The sequence below is a fragment of the Phalacrocorax aristotelis genome, chromosome 1, assembly GCF_949628215.1.
Source record: "Phalacrocorax aristotelis chromosome 1, bGulAri2.1, whole genome shotgun sequence".
Classification (NCBI taxonomy): domain Eukaryota; kingdom Metazoa; phylum Chordata; class Aves; order Suliformes; family Phalacrocoracidae; genus Phalacrocorax; species Phalacrocorax aristotelis.
Window position 1 is genome coordinate 121,665,074 of NC_134276.1, and position 20,865 is coordinate 121,685,938.

A 20,865-nucleotide genomic window follows, 5' to 3' on the forward strand; every position below is an offset into this window, starting at 1 on the left:
ACTTACGTTTACGGTTAAAGCAAACCACACATACAAAAACCAAAGGTCTCACAAAATGCAGGGTTAACTTGAGGACCTTATTGCTTTTTGCTAGAGAATAGGCTGAGGAAAACATCAGTTAAACTCAGTGTTTAATAAAAATGTAAGCATAGGACATTAAGTTGGCACATCTGTTTTGAAATTAAACTAGACACGCAGTCATCTATCTTTTTGCTTATCCTTTGTTGATTTCTAGACATCTCCATCTGAATTTCTAATCAGACTCATGTAGATGATGAATATGTAAAAGTCAGTTGTCTTGTAGCTGTGATAATGGCCTGAAGAATAACAGCATTCACTACACAGAAACAGTCAATAAGTCGTATTAGACTATCTGGAAGAAAAAACCCACATCAGTTTTTGGTCTCATCAGACCAGAGGAAAAGCAGTATAAAACTAAAAACAGGTAAAGAGTGCCTGCCTGTGTTTTGCTGGAAATATTTGCTTATTGGATCTGCTGGAGAGTAGATCTGCTGGAGCCTGAAAGCACGCCTGTTTCTTCCAGCTGGTCCCATCAATGCATACTATCTCTGGCTCACCAAGTCTGTCTCCCTAACTATAAATATGTGACGAGTAAAGATATTTTCTCTGACATTTTATTAGTAATCACATAGCACTTGTATATTGTCCTCAAGACACTAGAAAAACTTGAATCCTCTCAACTGCCAGCACTGGCTGCATTTAAGATGGGAAAATGCAGACAGAAGGGGAAAAGCGTGCTGCCACAGGCTCAATGAATTGAATATCACCGATTCTTGGTTCCAGTCAGTCCTTAGCTTCTTGCACATAGCCTGAGTCAGTAACAGTGAAGAAGCAGTTTTCTAAAAATAGTCACGTAGCCAGAAATATCAATGAACAAAATATGGTTGGACTAGATACTTGAGGAGTGTAAAAGAGTCTGTGTTACATCTATAGAAGAGATCTTGATCATCCTCCAGTGTGTGTATAAGAAATTTTGATTCCTAATAAAAGCAGTTCTCCACAAGTTTCCTTTATATAGTCAGCATCCCTCAAATCAGTTATGGTAACCTAAATCAGAAGAAGAAAAGCAAAAGTCTAGGTTTTGTGTTCAGCTAATTACAGCTCTTTTCTGCCCCTATTATTTCAAATTATTTAATATATTTCTTATTTTAATGAAATATCGTTTATAAATGGTGTTAACATTTGTCTGCTATACCTTGTCTGTCTACTAGTTACTGATTTCTATCAGAAGGATTTCCATTACTCTCTTAGCCTAGCATCAAATGCTTTTAAAACAAACTTTTTATATTTAAAAATGTTTCCTAGTTTCTTCAGAAAACCAAATTTCTTGTTTAATACAAGCTTGAGGTGTATATTCACCGAGTTGTCATGCTTTGTCTTGATAAGACTATAAAGTCTCTGAATACTGCCTTTTTCTTTTCTTCTGTTTGTCCGACAAGGTGCAAATTACTATCTAATTATTTTAATTTTGGTGTAGCAGCTATAGAAGTGTCTGTTTATGGTTATTCACAGTATTGTTTAACCTTCTCTGCATTAAAATGGCTAACGAGGAGCTTTAAATGGTTTTTGAGGACTAGCTGGAACATTTCATGCCGACTACTGTTATGCCCTATAAATGCCTCGTTAAGAAAACAAGAACAATGTTATGGAAACAGAGGATAATTCCTTCAGGTACACCTTTCTAGGCTTGTATGTTAAAGTGTTAAGAGCTCACCTGGAAAAAATCCTGGGGAGTGACTCTTTTTCAGTACTTTCAGGCCAGGGGATGGTCTTAATTGGCCAACATTTTGCCAGTCACTGCTGCTCTTTCAAATCCCAGCTGGGGAAAGAATTCAGTGGGATTCTACTTCAGCAATGGCTTTCTTGTTCAGGCTAATAACAACATCAAACTAATCATAATCCGTGGTGATGAATTTTGAGGTACCTTTCCGTGGAGCATTGCCCAGTAACTGGAACTTTTGGTTAATGTTTTTCTTTGCACCTGATTCTGCTGCAGTCAAAACCACTGCAAGTTCATGAGCACGTTTCTATTGTTTGGGCAATTGAGTGTCCAAGGAGGAATGGGATCTAGTTTGTTCTCTCATCTAGTTTCTTATGCAGGACTAAGAAGTCTGAAAAGTAGTAACTCAACAAAGCTGCTCAAATATGTTGACCTGGCTGGGAACATGATCAAGCAAATCATCTCTTAAGGAAGCAAGTAGGTTTTATTTTTACTGTAGTGAAAGATCCTGTCTAATCTAACAGGAGAATGTGGGGATAAGTCACCAAGATGGGCTAGATGCTGTTTCTTTTTCTGCCAGTTACTTCTGCTTGACTGTCTTCATATGTCACTTGATATCTGGGTATTTTTTAATTTTCATTAGAAAGTATTGTTTAAATACAAATGTTACTGGGGTTGATGTAGGACTTTATACATGTCCTGAGCCATGAGGACTCTGGTAAAAGTCCTTTGAAATTGCCAAGCAGTGTTCAATGAATATGGTAAAGAAGCAAAGAAACTAAGGAATGATTCTCATTTGGGAAACAAGGCTGGAGTAAGACGTTTCTCTCTCCATCATACAGAAATAATACCGTTGAGTAGAATATTCCTGACCAGCTCTGGCACCATATATTTCCTTAGACATCACAGTACAATACTAGTCTTGCCAGACAGTATATTCTACATGAATATAGGAAAGAAAATAATCCTACAGAAAAGTCAGAAACTAGTTTTCAGATGTATTTCAGTCATCTGAAACAGGTGACAATACAGAAGTGAACAATCTCAGTAACACAGGAAGGGTCCCTGGACCCCACAACCAGGTCAAGGCACAAATGTTAGCTGGGTATTTAATTTGTAACTATGCACTCCCCAAACATGTTATTAAACTTTCAGACAGCTGTTCAGTAAGCACAGCTGTTGATCATCTTCAAGTGAATTATATGTGTTTCTGTGGCTATTTGCTGTTTATCACAAGTCGTGTGCTCTCAAGTCAAGTTATATGACCATTTATTTTAATCCTTTTCATCTTTAAAGAAATGGTACTGGATCAGAGCAAGCAGATAAAAGTATATCAGCAATCTTTCCTCTGTCATTTTTACAATCACATTTGATGAACTAGGAAAGCATTCAGGGTGGGATGAGGGAGACCATGCTAACCACTGCAAGTTTGACAAAAGGATGAAAAGCCTCATAAAATTGGAATAATCAGCTTCTTAAAACATACTGTGCATCTGTCTTCATATAGAAACATTTGTATTACTAAGATGTGTAAATAATTAAACAAGCACTTCCTGCCTGCTGTTAAAAAACTAAACAAACAAAAACCCAAAAACCCATAAAGGATAAGGTCAAGTGCCTCAAACAGCTGACTCTTTGCATCACAATTGCCATGCCATCGAATAGTTCTAACATCCTGGAGAGCAACGCAGCTTCTGTATATCATGCTTTTGGTTATATAAGTACATCTGCTTTTCACCAAATTTCCGTTCCTCCTGAATTCCTCAAACACAGCTTTCTACCACCATCACTCCTCTCCCTTCTCTTTCACCCTCAGAGAAAACCTCCAAAAGCCTGTTCTCTTTATTGGAAGCCTTCTTGCCAAAAGGGAAAGTCAATCATTAGAAATAGCATAAGTACTTTTTTCCTTGGGGGGGGGTGGGGGGTGGGTGGGAATGAGTGTTTAATGGTCCCTCTTAACTCTGTCCAGATATCTTAAATTTCATGTTGTGAAACAGGTTAAAAAGTTTGTATAACAATTGAACGTGCACTTATTTAAATGTTTTAAGGTCTTAAGCCTTCCATTTTTACCACTTCTGTTTGCTTCTCTGTTTCTTTCTTAATTATGATTTTACGTACTGGATAGCGCTAATAGTCCATCAGCTCTAATATGCTTTGGAGAAAAGTGAGAAGTCTGTGGTGCCTTTGAGAGGCTGAGATATATTCTGAGGGAACAGTCACTTGGCTCCTGTTTTCTACAGTCCTCAGCCAGCTTCCTGAAACATCAGTTGTGATTGCACCTTGTAAATCCGGAACAAATTGGATGAAAGAGACAAAATAGAGACTGACCTTTAGGGGATGAAGGTGTAAAATTCCTTTTTGTTTCAAATCCTCATTGAATAGAAGGTGGGGTTTGGGCAGTTTACAAACTTAGAGTTAATTTTTGTACTTTGTATTATTGGTAGGTGCTCTCAAGAGCTGTAAAACTGTAATATGTTTTCCTTAGTTTACGAAGAATTGGATACACTTCCTTTGTTTTGTGAAGGATTTTCTAATACCTAAATTTAACCTGTACTGTATTCAAAAATTCACCCCACAGATAAGGGGGTTATTGATTGAGGACTGTTAAGAGTATTTACTATCTCTTTTGGAAAGTACTAACCCTCAAATTCATAAATGGTATCATGCATACCTAGAGTTCTAGGGGGTTTTGAATCTCAGCATTTGATGTGGAGTGATGTTCACAGACATGCCATCGTTACTTGGATTTTTTTTTTTAATAGTACAATATTATAAATTACTTTCATTCTGAAATTATCTTGTAAAGGGCACCACCTTTGCAGCAAAATCCATGGTTAATACAAACAATTGCTTTTGTTATATCTTCTCGCCCAGTGAAATTTTTCACAAATAAATGGCTAAATAAATTTGCTAAAAGTTTCACCTAGTGGCTTTTAGGTTAGGGTACCCTAGTAAAGCAAAGTTAAGAAAGAAATACTACCAGTACCTGTTTTGTGCCTGCTCAATAAATACACAGATTATTTCAACTCCAGGGCTGAATGGGCTCTGGTTTACAGAGAAAATAAGAGTTATATGAATTTCTTTATTTTAGATGAGCAGTGTTTCAATATGACAGTCTTACTTCAGATCAATGACAGGTCAGCGATAATGCTAATACTCTGCACTGAAAACTAACACCTGCTTTTAGTATTGATTTTCCTTGAATGTGTAGCTGGGTGGTGGATTAGCAATAAATTTTTGGAGAGACTTCTAATGATATAAACATATCAACAGCTACACAAACTCCCAGAGATATTTGACCTCAGATAAAAATTTACAGTGTGTATTTATAGCTAGCCTCAGAGTTAAATGGATTTTAAAATGAATTTGTGTAGTCATGCTAGCGTGCTTTTAGGTTATCAGTACAGCAGGTGAGCTTGTTTACTTGTTATTATATGTGAACAATAATTATGAGCTCTAGTTAAAGACAGAACCCATCCGCTCCTGCTCATAAACCAGGATGGTGAGGCTCAGGACATTCAGTAGATTTTACATCCTCTTCCTCCATGCATTGATAATGGTTTCTTTGTGACAAGTGGATATGTTGTTTCTTAAGACTTGTATAGTAAAGCAAAGATCAGAAAATCAGAGCTTCTTGATACAAGCCATTTTCTAGTTATTGGCACAGACTGGCTTTTAAAGATACAGCAAAGTTGTCGCATCTGTGGTGTCACGTTCAAACCTGCCTTATCTGAGTGTGGCAAGATTGAAGGTGCATTCTGCTTTCCTGTGTTTCCTGATGGTTAGCCTGTCAGCCAACAAAACTGTGCTGGCATCCTGGTGCCTAATTCTTCTACGTAGTCTAGTCAGCCTAGACCCTCAAACACTTCTCTTTCATGGTTGCAGAGATCTCAGAAAGGCACGGAGTGTATCCCGACAAACAAACTGCATCTAGAACTCCCACATGGACTTCGATAACACATGCAAGTTGCTTGAATTGATCGTACTGTAAACTTTCTGCTAGTTAACTCCAGAGATGGTGCTGTTTGACCAAAGCAAAAGGAGTACCATGCCAGCGTGCTTGTCCCGCATTTGTCTGTAAGTACATGGAATATTTGAGTTGTGGATTTCTTTGATGATCCTTCTATTTAATTTGATGGCTGGTTTTTTCCTCCCCATTTGTTTGAGCAAAACCTACAAAACCTGCACCACTTCTATTGGTTATTTATTTCCATTTGAACATGTATCACTGTAACCTTTCATGACAGAGTCTGTGATACAAGCACTTGCATAAATCCAAAAAATTTTTGGGTGAGAACACATGAGGAAAAACAATGGTGCTGAGAGATGACTGCAGTGAAATGCTGATGCATGAGACATAGATATTACAAGCTCTGGCAAGTGCATTGTGCTTTGCAAACTGTGATATGCTGACCTAAGGGTCATGCAGACAAAAAGCTAAACGGCTCATTTCAATCAAAGTAATGGGAATAGACATGTTACAAATAAAAGGATGCCATCAAGCTACTTTTCTAGCACAATCTGCATGTCAATAGAACAGGTTTACTTTCTATAGAGTATGTGAGTGCAACCTCCAGAATATTATTACTTTCCATTGATATGTATGTTTTAGAAATAGTTCATCATAGTATTAGGAATTACTTGGACTGGTCAGAAGATGACAATCTTATTTATACATGTTGAGATTTCTTTACCTGGCTACCCTTTCTAATGGGAAGGAGTAGTTAGCTCTTTTTTATTTCCCATTCAAAAAAGTGTGGAGTATAGCCTAGAATCGGGAATTGCTTCATGGTTAAGGCTCCCTCCTTGGAGGTATGAGATAAAGATTTACACCCTTGAATTACTCAAGTACGTGGAGGTGGGAAAACTGGTTCAACTGACTACCCTAACCATTGGCTCTTCACATGACCCCCTCTCCTCTTTCTCCTCCTCTCTATCCCTCTGAATTTACCTGCGGTCTCTGAAATCACAGTAGCAGCTTTTACTGGAGCTGATAGGTCACTACTAAAGGTTTGTGAGAAGAGGCTTATTATTTTTCCCTCTTTGAAAAAATCCTGGCCAATTTTAAGTTACATGTGCATATGGAACATGATCTTTATGCAGCACAATGCTTGCAGTAAGATTGTGTTCATTTATATCACTAAAAACAGACAGAAGAGCTAACACAAAAATAGAATAGAGTATGTTAAATCAACCGCAGTGTAAATTCACGGCCCTCATATTAAATGGTGACAGTCTAATATGCCTTGTTTTCTCTAGTGTCTTTCAGTACATGTGGAAAATGTTAGAAAGTAGCAAAATCTTAATTCATTGGTTACAAAGCATGCTGCTACATGTTGATACAGAAATATTTTGTGCAACTGATCTGCTGGTTGGCTTTGTAATTCTTTAAGGTATTGGATACGAATAGAAGCGTTTCTACAGAGGATGTTCAGTATCTTTAAGGAAAAGTTTAGCTTTTTGTAGTCAGCAATTGCAATTAAAATATGTTCTTTGCTAATGCTGTAGTGTAATATTAAGTAATTCATCCATAGAGAAGTAAGAAGAGTTTCATATAGCTACTTATTTAATGTTCTGTATCCACTTATGAGAATGCTACCGCGAATCAGATTTTGTTTGTAAGTGGATGCCCATTTGTAGAGTGTGGTAGATGTCTTTGGTTGCTTCAGCCAGTGAACTGAAATACAGTTTAGCTGGCACATATCTAGGAATGGCACCTCACTTCTAGCAGTGTAGTGTTCAAATATTTAATAGACACTTTGGAAATGGGGACAATGCAATGCATACGTACAATGCGGCCTGTCAGAGCTTGCCTTTGTTATCTTCTTTTTGGGGCTCCTATATATTAATTGTATGCACGTCTTAGTGGAGGATAATAAATACTTTGTTATCGGTACTGTGAATGAGGAATCTGTGTGGGCATCTGGTAACTGGAATAATTTAAGAAACCAGATTGCTGCCAGAATTAACAAACTACATACATGTATACAAGTCTGTTATAATAATACTACAGGGAGGGTTTTCTGTGCTGTCCAGTAGGTAATTCTGTATTTAAGGTGGTGCTCTTGCTTATGGATGTCTCTCTTCCCTTATTATAAACAAATGTAAATTGCAAATAGTTGTGCATGTATGGAAATTGTATCATGAAAGACTGTCTAATGATTGGTGTCAACTTCTTCCTCTCAGCATTTCTTCTCATCTCCCAGCATGACCTAGCTGGCATTTCTTGTTTGGGAGCCACAGCTGTTCAATGTATTCCTGCTAAATTTTGTGAGATGTTTCTGTACATAAAGAATTTTAGGGTCAAGACTTTCCTAAATGGGTCTGATTGGGCTGAATCATTGCTAATTCTGATCCAGACTGAGTGGCAAAAAAGACTTCCAACTGTTATTAATTCAAACTCAGCAGCCCTCAGGATCTGGCACAGTGTTTAATGTATGTTTTACAGCAGTACTTGTGTAAAGCTATTAATCTAAACTTTTTGTAGGATCTATGCAGAGCAACACTTGGTACTGATGATGAATGGCTTCGTTGTACTAGGTCATTATGGTCCTAAGTAATTTTGTTGGTTGGTACTTTTCATTTTATACCTGAAATCAAATAAAAATGACGAATTGTAGAGAAATGAAAAAAGTATAATTGGCACAATAGGTTATTACACCCTGTGATTGGAGATAATGAATTGCAGCAGGGATTAAAGACAAAGGTATACCCCTTAAACCGAATTTAATCTGCCTAAGTAGTGAAATAGATATTTCTGTCAGGCCATAATCTTCTCAGGTTATGCAAAGATAATATGGAATCCACAACCCATGCATCTTTAAGCTGATAGTGTTCAAGTAGCTTAACCCCACAGGTTTGATTCATAACAAGTATTAGGTCATCATTAGTGTAAGTGCAGAATAAACCACAACCAAAATCAGACCTGCTCATACTTGCTAAACAACCTTTTGTAAATCTGTGCTTATATATAGCCTACCTCCAAAGACTCATCAGGCAAAATAAGTCCTATTCAGAACACAGAAATGTGCTAAAGATCGATGCTCAGCATCACTTAGTATTCTCAGAGCATTGAAAATAGGAGTTAGTAAACTGGCAGATATTCGATGTGGCCATTGCTCAGGCCAAACTGGATGTTGCAGTAAAAGGAATGTATATCCTCTTCCTTCCCCCTTGCCCCCCTCTCTTTTTCAGCAAATGCATTAAGGGTTAAGCCCGCATTCTGTAAAATCCCTAATGCATACAGCTGGAGCAGGCCTAGGACTGGTTTGATATCTCATAACTTGTGAATTGTTGTATCATTCAGTGATACAACAGTATCTGAAATGATTGTGTTGCATCTTTTCAATGCTTTATCACATTCTTGTCAGCATGTGTTTATAAGGAAAAAACTGAAGAATTCTAGAAGCAGATAAAATAATCTAATTCTTTAAAAAATTAGTCACAAAAAGAACTGCTTTTTATTTTGTGGGAGGGGAGGTAAATTGTGGTTCCTGCATTAACAGCTGGCACTTGCTACATAGGAGACTTCCTTTCTTAAGTACGCAGGATGCTCTTTTCATCCTGGCCAGCATACTTTCCCCTAGCAAATACATTCATCTGTAATCTGACAAAGGTTTAAGAATGATCTTATAGGTTGAAAATTTTTGTCTTCTAACTCTGTAAACAGGCTTTAGAAATAACGCCATAGAGTTCTTTGCAAAAAGCCTGGTAGCTAGCTTTTATTTAGATTGTCAGTCCTTTATTTTCAATTTCTTTTATCCATTAAAAAACAACACAAAAACCCACAAAAAAAACCCCAGGAACCCAGCACTCTGGATAAAATAATTCTAGGAGCTGTGAAAGTTTAAATTCACAGCACAAAAGGGAATGTTGCTCATGCAGGGACTGTTGAATGCTAATAAGTTTGACACATCAACTTGCTGCAGCTCCTTACAAGCCCTGAAATTCAAAAGTTCACCTTGAAATTTGCACATAATTTTGCCATTCATTGGACATGTAACTTTTATTGTTAATACTGGCATTCTTTTGCAGACCAAGAATGAGCCAATCACATCTGAGTAGCAGCCTTGTCAGCACATTAATTTCTGTTGGTAATTTTTTTTTGTCCCTAGGTAACTTCAGTTACCATGATATAATCTTATTTTGTTTTCTTTCTCCGGTAACTCTCACTGTTGTCAACAGGCATTTCTTTCCAGTTAAACACACTACTTACTGCACTTTTTGTAGAAGATTTTGGATGAATCTTCTTTCTTTTACAGCTCTTCTCATGCTACAGTTTTATTGTTTCTTTTTTCATCTATTTCAACACACACACTGTATTTCTGCTTCAGCTTTTTTTCTTTCACTAGAGTTTCTACGCACCTTGCTTGCTTTCTTGTCCTAACCTTGCACCACTATTGCTAATTTAACTCTATCCCAGCTGAAACCAGGAAACTACGTCACCTTCTCGTCTCCTGTGCTAGGATCCTGAATGTTTCAGATCAGTTACTTACAATTTGAGTGGAAGGTTTACACAATTTTGGGGATTTTCTGTTTAGGCAGTTGCCAGTAAAAAGAATGGAAGGAAAACACACTGAAGGTACAGCAAAGGGTTAAAATTAAGCAGTAAAACATTTTTATACCTCTTTCATGATAATGTTCTACTGGATGAGGAATTACTTATATTATTTGTGAAAATAAACCAGGAAATTTGGAAAAGTAAGGATCTCCTTATGAATTTAAATGGAAGTATTGTGGGTGATATTTCTAGAGGTCTCAAACGAATAACATTTACATTCCCTTCGTCCCTTCTCATGCATTTTAATTGTGTGTGTGCAGAGGTATAAAATACAAAACGCTGAGCAAACAAATAAATCATATGTTTAGACAATGAAATATTAATTTAATCGGTATTTAAAAAGACCTTGTGAGGTTAAGATGCATATATCTTAGTCTCACACTTGGAAATGAGTATGCGTCTAAGTAAGTTATAATGTCATGCAGAAAATAACGTTTCAAGAGTGTTAAAAGAAAAGACTGTAAAGCAAATACTCTATGGAAAGGTGAATGAAATGTCTACCATTTTATTTTGTGTTGATATACTTAAACCCTTCCCTCCTCTGCCCCTGTCTGTTAGGTCGTCTTGCATGTAAATGGTAACATTTTCACATGACACCTTCAATAACGGTCTTAAATTTTGAAAAATGTGTATATCTTTCTGCAAACATAGTCTGAGAGATAAGCATATAAAAAGAACTTGAAGCAAAATAAGTTCACCTGACTAAATTCTTCCTGGAAAGTGTTCCATCTCCATTTGCTCCTCTTCAGAAGACAGCTGGGTGCAGGGAGGGAAGATAAACACCCCTGTCTCTACTTCTCAGCAGAATATCTCAACCATGACCAAGACAGATTGCCTATAGGCATGAAAGATGTGGCGCAAAAGGTCTATTCAATCTTTGTCTCTTCTACAATCACCACTTAATGCAAATTTGTAGTATGAAGCTTTCCATGAAGATGACTTTTCAGGTGAGAACTGGGCTGAGACCAATTTGCTTTACTCAACCCACTAGACAGGCATCTGTCAGAAGGTAACAATATTCGGTTGTTGTTTTGAACTTGCAGCAGTGTTGAACTGCATAACATAATGTTTTGTAACTCTACAACCACTGTCATGAAATTTTAGAACCCTAGCATGTAAAAGCCATATTGTATTAAAAACTACTCTCCTACTACATCAATGTATTTTTATCAACCAGCATCAGACTAGGTGCTCACAAAATCTCCTTAGCCCCTACAAGCTGCAACATTTTGTCAGCTTTGGATACTTCTGAGCGTAGACTTCCCCCTTCACCAGAACTGGGTTTTATAGTCTGACTGTAGCTGTAGCACACACAGAAGACAGTTGCAGTTAAGATGTGCCCATGGAAAAGACACATAAAACAGGCAAAATTCTTCCAAAAGACTTAGGGAAACATTAATACTTTTCTGCCTGGCTATGAAGAAGACCACATTTGGGATACAGTATAAAGTCCTGGTCTTCTGTAATCACAGATGCTGAACCATAAAACAGAAGAGATGGAGAGATGATTTGGGATGACCCTCTCTCACTGAAAGGAGGCTGAAAATCCTCTATTTATATTACTTGATGTAGGAGGAAAGGGAGGGAAAGGGGTGAGAAGAATAAAACCAGATAGCTAAGTGAAAGGACTATGTACAAGAAACACAGGTTTTTCAATGGCTCTGAGTACATTTGGGCTGGAGAGCAGAAGATGATGTAAGCTTAAGGTATGCCTTTCGGTGGTAATGGGGGATTCAAAATGAAAAAAAAAAAAAGGAAAATCTATGGAGAATTAAATTGGATACATTTATGAGCAGGATTGTATGACATCCTTGCTTACAATAGCAGGAGACCAGATTTATGAACCTGGAAATCTCATATCTGTCTTATGTTTTTAAACTACATAACATTAATATAATAACTAAAAATATAAACCATATTTGGACAAAGCCTGAAAGGTGTATGTAACTACTTCTGTCAAAATCACTGGGAAGATAAAATAGTAGTTTGCTAGTCTGCCCAGAAATTCATATAATAGAAAAACACGTTTGATTAGAGTACTATGCTACCACAGATGGTATTGGGTAGCCAGAAGAGCAGCTCGCTTGCTAGGGTGGTGTATCTGACACTGTTCAGATATGAACGCCTTGATTGCCACTGGAAGTAAAGCTTGCGGGAATGCAGATGTGTATTCTTGTCTGCCAGAAGACAGAGAAGAATAGTGTGCACATATTTGATGTAATGGGAACAGTAAACCTGTCTGAAATATTCACAGAAGGGCAGCTCTCCAGGAGCTTAGTAAAAAGGAGGTAAAATAAACAAATCTGTTTTCACAATAGCTGCACATCGCTAGAGCTGAAGATATTGAGGAGGAGTGTGGTGTTATGTCAGTGCCAGATGGGAGAGCTGGATCCTGGGAGACTGAATAAAGCTACTTAGCTGAGCCTGCCTGCTCTATGCTCAGGGTTCCTACAGCCCAGCTCCTAGGCTACTACTTATTTCTGAAGAGCTGCTTTCTGTAGCTTTGTGGGATGGACAATGTATTCTTTTTAGTCTGTCCTCCGCTTCTGATGTTCTGTTCCTAAATACTGTTGGGGTGCATTACATTTCTGCTGACAACATCTGTAATTTAACACACTCTTGGCTACCTAGATATTTTAAGGAGAGCACTACATAAAAAAGAAATAAAAATTCACATTACAGTAACAGCACTGGGGTCACATTCCATAAAACCTAAAAAAAGTGAGGTGATCATGTGGTGTTGATAAGATGATTGCGTTAAGGGAGTGATACATTACATAACTATGTTTTATGTGGATGATCTGATGAAGGATAGCAATAGAGAAATTAAGGAAGGGAAAAAGGGATTTATGCTTTAACTGAAGAAAAACACAAGCATTGACTTGTTCTTTAGCTAAATACACCATCTTCTCATTTATTTAAAAAAAATAGGAAGTAGCAACTCAGTGTCACATCAGATGATGAAATTAAGTTTCTTATTCCCTGCCTAAATCTTCCATCTGGTACCAATGTAAGTACATTTTGTTAATAAATACGTTCTTGCTAAAAGGTCTCTGACATCTCTCTACAGGAATTCTCTGTCAGATAAAGTTCAAATTTTGATAATTTAGCTAAGTAAATCTTTTGGGCAGAATAAAAAAGCATATTTTGTCATTCGTTCTTACATAAATACTACTTAACGATTTCTGCAGTTATTCTGAGGCTTTGAACACTTCAGAATACGTCTTGGGTTGGTTAAGATAAAGTTGGCTGGACCACCGGCTTGTAATCAGCACCATGAAGTTGTGCTGCAGGCTGGTTACTACTTGTGTGCCTCAAGGTGTAGGGACCCTGGGGACAGCCACAGGCCTTAATTTCCCCAACCAGCCCCGCTAGGACCTCCACCCAAGTGCCGTATGTCCCCAGCCCCAGAGCACTATTTCTGGTGAGGAAGTCACCCCAGTGGTGCCAGGTATGTGCCCAGCCCCAGCTCCTGCTGCCCTCACTCCATCACTGCACTTCCTAAACTGACCCTAGACCTGACTCATTACCTTGCCTCGCCTGATGTTTACTGGGCTGTCCAAGGACCCTGTCTCTATCACCAGACCAGTCCTGCTCAGAGCCTGTGAACCCGCACCCCACCTGTGTTGTGGCTACCCTCTGCTCCTGGTGCATCTTCCCTTGTGAAACAGCCCTGCTTTTCCTGCTCCCTGACCCAGAGGGCCAGTACTGTTTAATGTTTCCATTAACCACCTGGGTGATGGCAGAGAGGACACAGTTAGGAAATTTGCAGATGATAGTAGACTGGAGGGAGTGGTCAGTGTGTTGGAGGGCAGGGCAGCCCTTCAAAGGGGCCTCAGCAGGCTGGAGGAACAGGCCAGCAGCAACCTCCATGGAGTTCAGCGCCGCTGAGTGCCCTGTACTGCAGCTGGGCTGGAACACAGCAATTTGAATAGGAGTCAGTGGTGTGTCTACCATGTCTTGGGCTGTTGGCAGGAGTGCAGCCAGCAGACTGAGGGTAGAGATCCTTCCCCTCTATTTGGCACTGGTGGGACCACATCTGGAGCTGTCTGCCCTGTTTGGGGCTTCTCAGTACAAGATAGGCTGAGGTACTGGATGGAGCCCAGTACCTCACCGTGCTGGTCAGGGCTGGAGCACAGGGTGTATGAGGAAGGCCTGGGCTTGTTCAGCCTGGAGAAGGGAAAGCTGAAGTGAGGGAGCCCTTATTGCTGTCTGCTGGGGGGGGTGTAGGGGAGACAGAGACACACTGTCTTCAGTGGGGCATGGTGATGAGATGTGAGGGAACAGGTGCAAGCTGCAGTGCAGGAAATTCCCATTTGGAATTGGGACAAATGAATGTTCATAAAGCATTGGAGCAGGTTGCTTGAAGAGGCTGAGGAATTTCCACCATTGGAGGTACTTGAAACTTGACCGGCCAAGGCCCTGAGCAGCTTGATTTAATTCTGAAGTTGGATTTGAAATCTTCAGAGTAGGTCCTGTTCCGAGCAGGGGATTACACTAGATAGCCTCCAAAGGTCCCTTCCATCATGAACTATACTACCTTTCTGTGAAAATTATTCATTCAGATAAGGAGACATTTCCTTATCCTTGTAGATGGGTAAGCTGAGGCAGCAGTTAAATTGTCTGCCTAAGGCAATAAAGCTATTTAGTGGCATCAGATTTCAGTAAATATTCACTTTAAAACTTTCTTGTTCCTCATTTGAAATGTTCCTTCATATATTCTCATAGAATTTGTGTTCATCTTAACTTATTGTGGCAACGTTTTTTTAGCAGACTACTGGTTAATGAGTTATTAAGCAATGCTGAGTACACAGCTACTTACAAGCTCTTCAGGCTTTTTATTTTAAATTTTATTTTAAAAAACCAGCCTTTGCATATTTTTATTTATCATAATGAGCAGGTGACCATGTCAGGAAGGCAGGACAGTTTCATTACATATGTGAATGTACAAAGTTAACCATTGTCTGTAAGCAGACAAAAGAATGACATTTAAGTATGCATTCATTGATTACAGCTGACATCTAGTTTTTAGAAATTATTATTGTTCAAAGAAATAGGGGGTGAAAGGTAAACTGATCTTACATACTTACATATACATATATATATACACATACATACATATATATATATATACACCCCAGACTGATTTGTTTAAAAAAAAGCTCCAACATATAGGAACTGAAAGATGTTGACTTTATGGAGCTACTGGAGGAATTTGCATTTACTGATCTTCAGCCAGACTGTGTGCTGGCACAGCATTCCTTTCATGTCGGTCAGCTTCTGAGAGACAGGTGCTACAGACTGCTTTGTAAATGATGTTTAGTGCCTTCTACTGCCTTACAAGCATGTGGAAATCATTTACACAAATTCAATAAAACAGAAGGTTAGAGTCTTCACGTTCACATTTAAAGGCTTTCTGAAGCCCTTAGTAACTGTAATTTATGGGCATGTTACCTGAATGTAAACTGATAATCATATTTCTCTGAGCCTTGAAGCTTTTGCTCTACTCAGTACCTAATGTAGCAGTGGTAAATATTTCAGAATTTAAAGCTGCAGTAGTACATTTGCAAGTCCTACACCCCCTGAAGTCAGGGCCAGTGTCTCTACATATGAAGTCAGTCAGTCTCTGTCTCCCCCCTCTTCTATTTTTAATTGAAAAATTATGACTCAAAGAGAGGTGAAAGATTCAAATTGTAGTTCATTTACTAGAAAGAAGCTCATGCTATTTATGACATTTAAATTTTTCTTTAAAATACAAGAAAAGACTTCTGTTAAGTGCTTGTATATAGCACAGCTGTAAATTCTTGTTTATCTGCTGTGCTGCAGTTTGTGTGTCTGCGTTTCTCATCTTGTTGTGATTACTCAAGAATGTTTTTTCTTTATTTTTGAGAGCTCTACAGTGCTGGCATTTATCAAGAGAAGACACACAGCACAGCCTTGCATAAGCTTGGCACTGGGACAAGTACAGCAGAGGTGGTTGCCAGGAAGGCTCCACTGAAGTCAAAGGAATTGCACCATGGGTGAGTTTTGCCATCGGCTTGGGTTATGAAGGACTTTTAACATGACTATTTTCAGTAATGCATCAGCTGTTTAAAGTAGTCAAGTCTGGTTTTGCTTTTGGGTTGAATACTGTATTTGACCTAATGCAAATAAAAGAGCTGAACTTCTGCTCAATGGAGTGAATGGGCTTTTTGTTAGTGGACTACTTTTGCACTTTCTGTTCTCACTTAACCTGTCTTGAGTGCTAAATAACTTGATTTCATTAAATGGCATGTCAATAGTACTGGGTCCAGTGAATTCCTGGGAAGAACAACTTTGCTGAATATTTTGTGGGTTTTGTGTTCTGGTCTTGTATTTAATATATCACATTTTAAGTGATAAGATGGTGCCTGTTGCCTGAATGCAAGCATTCTTTTGTACCGTCATTAGAAATCTGCAAACAGCACTGATTTTTGATAGTGCCTGTTTTGGTTCATCATGTTGGCTATTGATGGATCCACTTATAATCAGCCTCCTAAATAAAGAAAAAACGAGTAAACAACTTATATTTTGCAAGGACAGAATAAACTGTGCCAAGCATTTAGTAGTAGGGCTGGTCAGTAAGTTTATAATAGACCTAATTTACATACTAAGATGCCAGATGTTTATCAGAGGAAACCAAATGAGATTTGGATGTTAAATTTTGGGGGTATGAAAGAATGGGAACTTTATCCAGATCTCAGATTCATGTTTCTAAGTACTGCTGACTAAGTCCCTCAGCATTAAATACAGGTGCCTGTCACTTGAAATTAATTAGCATTCATGCCTGGTTTTAACCAGCCATTGCTAAACCATGATTGTATCACATATTTTTCAATAGTAGGTATTTTTCTTAAAGTCAGGTGACAGGGTCATGTAGTGAGAGGAGAAACTTTGGCACAGGTTTAAACCAAGAAGCCACACAGAAAGGTCTTGGGGCTTGAAGAAATAAGTGCCCTGAAAAAAACCCTGAAAATCTAGTAAGCAAATGTCAGGGCCCAATGATGTTTTGTTTTTTAAATAACAGATTTTATTTCAATATTTCCAAGATTTGTTGGGGGAATGGAGACGTTATTGAATAAAAACAACTTGTAGAAAAAACTGTGTGAAGGAACAATTAGAAAGCAATCCAATTCACAGCTCAAGTTTGTGCAACTTTGTGTGAGTTTCACATTTCATAAAATAACTTTGCTTCCTCAGTAGATTAAAAAAAACCCAGAACAACCCGTCTTAGAAATAAAGTGTAATTTAAGAGAACAACTTTGTTTACAGTTCTGTTACACTATGTCCAAAATTTTTATTTCAATGACTGTAAATTTTAAATACAACATTCTTGCTATGAGTAGGTAAGAGTTATATATTATTCTGAAGAATATATACCCCTAAAGTAGAGATGTAGCTAGTTCCTGTAGTCTAGCTAATCTGGTGATTTCAGCCCCAAATTATTTGGAATCAATAGACAGCTCTAGAAGAAATGCACCTCATGATAGCATTGGAGAATTTGAGGGAAAATTTTGATGAAAAATATTTACCTCTTTCACAAAAACAAACAAATAAAAAAATTTCAGAACTACATTTTTTAAAAAGGATGCCATTAAATAAGAAATACTTGCTTTATTCATTGTTCTAATAGTATAATTTACTCAAACTTTGGCTATGAATACGTTCAATAGAGATTTTGGAAAAAAAAAGAGAGAAAAACCCCAAACCAAACAAAAACCAAGCCCAAATCTGCATCTCCTTTTATGTAAAGAGGAGTAGAAAAGGCATAGAAAAGTGATGAAATAAATATGTTGTTCTAATGACATGGATAAGGAAAGCAATAAGGATTAGTCCTTGGGGAAAGGCACCCTTGCATCTGTTCATTTCCATGAATCATGTTACCTTCACACCATACACTTCCATGCTAAAAAAAGGTCCATGCAGCACCTCCCGGTATTACTCTGTTGTACAGGCTGTATGTCAGATGGGCATGAGCTCCTTCAGGCTCATGCCAGTATATGTCTATATTCAGCTTTCCTGTAATCCATAGCCTGGAGCTAATATTTGCTCTCACGTAGAATTTGTTCCATTAGGTACTGTTAGCCAAACAAATCAGATTGCTGGAGAAACATAATGGGATCTGTAATTGTCTCGTCCTTAGAGGCATGTTTCACTACAAGCAGTCAGGGTATAAAGCATTCCTTACACTTAACTCCCAGATCTTCAGAGATTATGTGTTAGGGACTGCAGAGACACCTTTTTACCACCATCGCCACAGCCATAACTCTCTCAGGGGTAAAAAACAATGCTAAATAGATGACTACGCAGAAATGTACCATGTTCTGCAGTGACAAAAAAACCCATGTAGACGTGGCACTTCGGGAAATGGTTTAGGAGGCATGGTGGTGTTGGGCTGACAGTCGGACTTGATGATCACAGAGGTCTTTTCCAACCTTAATGATTCTATGATTCTATGACAATTTTTAATAAGGTTTACCAAGTTAGTTAATATCTAAGTAATATAAATGTTTCACTGGAAAATCAGCCCTGCCTTTAATAATGGGCAAATTACAGAAGAATAAACTATATCAATTGTATATAAACTGTCTGGGCCAAACTACAGTAAGAAAGATCGCCAAACAGGAGAAACAGCCCAGAGAAACTAGGTGGTCCTTTCATTGCCTAAAGCTACTGTTGCCAATCTACTAAGCTAAATACACATTTCACAGCTTGTTGCTTCTTGAATGCATTCAGCTGAGTTCATTTTGTGTGCCAAGTACTTGTTCAGAATACACTGAACGTAACATCTAGTTTTTCTGCCAAAATGGCCTCTGTCAAGCCTCCCTCCTGCATTTAGCCAGCTACAAAAGCTGTTCCTTGCTAGTGAATTCCAGTACCATCAGTGTTTTCCCTGAATTATTATAGTAAGAGCACTTCTTTCATTGCTTTGTAATGTGAATGTTCAATTCCTCATTTTTCCAGAGGGGACAATGAGGCTGTTGCTGCCTTGGCATACAGAAGACTTGGAGAAGATGCACAGGCTAATACTTTACTTGCCTTCTGTTGCCTCTCTTCTTTAATATACTCAGGTTTGTGTGAAACAATTTCATTAAAGCATGTGCTGAAATTCTTTCCAGGGAAGGGGAGAGGTTCATTCTGTTCATGTTACATGTGCTGCCTTAGAGCAGCTTCCCTCTTGGGCTAGCCTGCACCTGCCTGTCTCTCATCTCCCTGGACAGTTCTGGAATTATAATTGCAAATAGAATTGTCAACTTTTGTAGGCATTTGAACACAGTGACATGCATGCTAATTCTCTTGTTGCTTCTCAGCCTTAGGCTAAATAACATTAATTTTCCTTGAATAGTTTCAGAGGAATATTCTGTACAGGGCATAAAACTGGATTTGGTCACTCAGAGTTAAAACACTGGATACCTTTATTAATAACTTCCCAGAGTTAGGTTACAGTGTGCAACAGGAAACACATTTTTGGCGTTCTAGAAAAAATGAGAAAGTGATGTAGCACAGATAAGCCCTGTAAAACAAAGACTCAGACTAGATCAGGGCCCTACAATTACATTAACTGTTTCATTGCAAACGGGAGTCAGGTGTACAGTTTGGCAGCAGGGAGCAATCTGAAATCATATTATCATCCTTGCCAAAGCTGTATTTCTAAGGCCATTTCTTATTTAGGTGACTAGCTACAAAACCAAAACAGCAATGCAGGGGCCCTCAAGTTATGGGCAGTTCCCATTAGTCAATTTTTTTAAAAATATGAAGTCTTGGACTACATTCGCAGCATGTACAGTGTGGCAGTTCATTACAAGAAGAAACAAGGTTTCTATTCCCTTAGTTCTGTGCATTTCAGTTTCATTTTTCCTGATGAATGGTGGAGCTTGGGGCCGAGCCAATCTCCAACACGTATGTATGGGCGGGGTGGGGGGTGGCAGGAGAAGGGACTTGGTTCTATGATACAGCATTGCCGTCTTGAAAATTAAAACAGCTACCCTGGACACAGAGCTGTTGTGCTTGGCTGGACAGCTGAATGCATTCATATCAGCTCTGGCAAGCCCAAAAGGAACATGATAGTGCAGTTGTGCAGTGATGCTGAGCTCAGGATCTCTTCTGAAGAAATAGACTCATTCTCACCTCTACCAGGCACTCCTGTTTCTTCCCTTGTGCTGGCACTAATAGTGGCCTGGCACTTGGGAAGATAGTTCAGGGAGTTACAGCAGCAGAAAATTAACCCGACTGAAAATAAACAAAATAGTCTTCTGCTTAAAATGTGTTTGGGTCACTGCAAGAAAAGCAAGACATTCCACCTCAGGGAAAGGTTGCAGCTAAATCTCCTCAGCTGTACTGTAAAAATTGTCTGTTAAGTGATCTCAGATACACTTAAGGCGGTTGTGACTAGGAGGTTCAAATTTTAGGGTTTCCTAGTCTATAACCATTATAAAGAAACCATTAAGAGAGGCACAATGGGCATTGCTTTGGCTGTTAGCAGCTACTTAGTCTGGGTTTTCAAGGCTGAATGAGGCAAGCAAGACAGATTTTGTTTAGCAGCCAT

At 38.5% G+C, this 20,865-nt stretch overlaps 1 long non-coding RNA gene across 1 annotated transcript in view; it reads left to right on the plus strand.

Moving 5' to 3' along the window:
* The window catches only part of LOC142052152 (uncharacterized), a 41,253-nt gene extending 21,826 nt beyond the window's left edge, over positions 1 to 19,427 (plus strand). The window contains exons 2-4 of the long non-coding RNA XR_012658741.1: positions 5,627 to 5,818; positions 16,192 to 16,321; positions 19,284 to 19,427. This is a non-coding gene — a long non-coding RNA (uncharacterized LOC142052152). The remainder of the gene's footprint in view (positions 1 to 5,626; positions 5,819 to 16,191; positions 16,322 to 19,283) is intronic.
* Positions 19,428 to 20,865: the final 1,438 nt, after the last annotated feature.